We start from the raw sequence: 1,917 nt of genomic DNA, 5'->3' as shown, positions 1-1,917 counted from the left end.
CCGTCATTCTCAAATTCTGTTTTGTTTTTAAATGCCAGTGAATTCCACAAATGCTCTTTCAACCGTCTTTCCGATCCCACTGGTTTGCTCATTAATGAGTTAAGTAAATGTTGGACCCATGTTCATTTTATATATGTATGAGAGTCATGGGTAACTTTTTGAGTTAATACTTTGACAGGAAGGAGGAGAAGGAACATTAGGACAATAGTTTTAAGAGCATGACATTGATTCTCATCTGCACAGGTGTTTTTATGGTCATTCTTTGAAGGAGGAGGATCCGTCAGTTCTCATGTAATCCACGATTAGCCAAGCCCTCAGTGAGCCAGAGGTAGTAGGATTTTCTTCCACCTAAACAGATAGCTGAGCAAGGTCATCAGGACTGGGTGTGGGTGAAGCCCGTGCCGCCAGAAAGGAGAGGAAGGAATTCTGATAGAATGGTTCGGATTCTGAAACGGGAACCCCTGATAGATGCACATGTCAAACCGGAGGATCAGATTTCAGAGGCAGAGGGATTCAGGGAAAGTCGAGGCTGTGGCCTGGCTGGGGGAGCAGGGGACTGGAGCTCACTGGAGTGGAGGAATTAAGGCAGAGAGTGGCCGGGAGGCAAAGGAGCCACCCGTGGGAATGTTGACTTTCTTCCAGGTGACAGACCCTGGTGGCGTCTGTCCTGTGATGCCTGGAGGGAAGTAGGGCTCATGGAGGAGAGCCAGGCTCCAGCCATGGCCAGAGGTGAGGGACTCAGGAGGGCCAAGGACAACAAGGAAAGGCTCGTTTAAAATGGAATGGGGGCATGGAGTGGGGGTGGGGATGCCACAGAGCTGGAGTGCAGCGGTCCCCAACCTTTTTGGCACCAGGGACCAGGGCTCCTATGAGAATCTAATGCCTGATGATCTGAGGTGGAGCAGGGGGCGGGATGGTAGGGCTGGGAAGCCGCTGCAAATACAGTTGAAGCTTCACTGGCTCACCCGCCACTCACCTCCTGCTGTGTGGCCCAGTTCCTAATAGGCCACAGACCAGTACCGGTCCCTGGCCTGGGGGTTGGGGACCCCTGCTGTAGAGGGATCAAGAATCTAGGCGAGAACTGGTAACCAGAGGAGCCAACGTTTTGGACCATGCCCCAAAAGTCCTGAGTTAAGAGGCACAAATGGAGAAAATTGGCCATAACAGACCCAACTGTCATAAAAATTATGTGGATGACACAATGGGCACCCACTGCCCTCCCTGCCCCATAGCAGAGACACAGGTAAACCTTAGATTCCATCGTCTATGGTGTTGACATCTCATTCTTGGTCCTTCTCAGAAAACGGCCTCCTCTGTCTCCCAAGGGCCCGGCGATGGGGAGCCTCTGACCTGCCTTTCCAAGCCCAGGAATCTCCGCAGTGCCTGAAGCCCTGGGACCTACCTGTGGGGCTCTCTCACGCTCGGGGTGCAGGCTGCAGATCATTAACCCCCAGCCCCTGCTCCCACCCTGAGGCTGCCAGAAGGGCCCCTGTCTAGACTAGATGCCCCATCTCACTGCAGACCCCCGGCTGCCAGTCACAGCTACAGAGTGCTTGGGGCCCCCACTCAAGGGGTCTGAACCCCCCACAGTCATCTCTCGAATAAAACAAAACACCACGCTTCTGTGCACTCCTTCGGCGAACCCTTGTCACTCCCTGGGCCTGTCCATCGCAGCTGCAAACTCCAGTTCTATCTTTGTTGTGTTTCTGAGCCTGTTTGCTTTTGATTACGATTTGGTTTTGAAAGGGAAGAGGCACACGCTATCTAGCTCCCTGTTTCCTTCCTCAGATGGAGTAATAAAACTTATTTATAGTGAAATTGTTTTGTTTTTTTTTTCCATTGTGGCATATTTTGTTTTTTTTTTCTCACTCTACCACCTTGCATTTTGAGTCGTGTGGGGGAAGTAATGCCTAAAAG

At 51.5% G+C, this 1,917-nt stretch overlaps 1 protein-coding gene across 3 annotated transcripts in view; it reads left to right on the top strand.

Moving 5' to 3' along the window:
- Window positions 1–29: 29 nt before the first annotated feature.
- The window catches only part of KCNE2 (potassium voltage-gated channel subfamily E regulatory subunit 2), a 189,575-nt gene continuing 187,687 nt past the window's right edge, over window positions 30–1,917 (top strand). For all 3 annotated transcript variants that reach the window (XM_023533871.1, XM_023533869.1, XM_023533870.1), the window contains exon 1: window positions 30–729. The gene's annotated coding sequence lies outside the window, so the exon portion shown is untranslated. The remainder of the gene's footprint in view (window positions 730–1,917) is intronic.

Source organism: Pteropus vampyrus, unplaced genomic scaffold, assembly GCF_000151845.1.
Source record: "Pteropus vampyrus isolate Shadow unplaced genomic scaffold, Pvam_2.0 Scaffold114, whole genome shotgun sequence".
Taxonomy (NCBI): Eukaryota; Metazoa; Chordata; class Mammalia; order Chiroptera; family Pteropodidae; genus Pteropus; species Pteropus vampyrus.
This window is presented reverse-complemented; position numbering and strand designations above follow the sequence as displayed.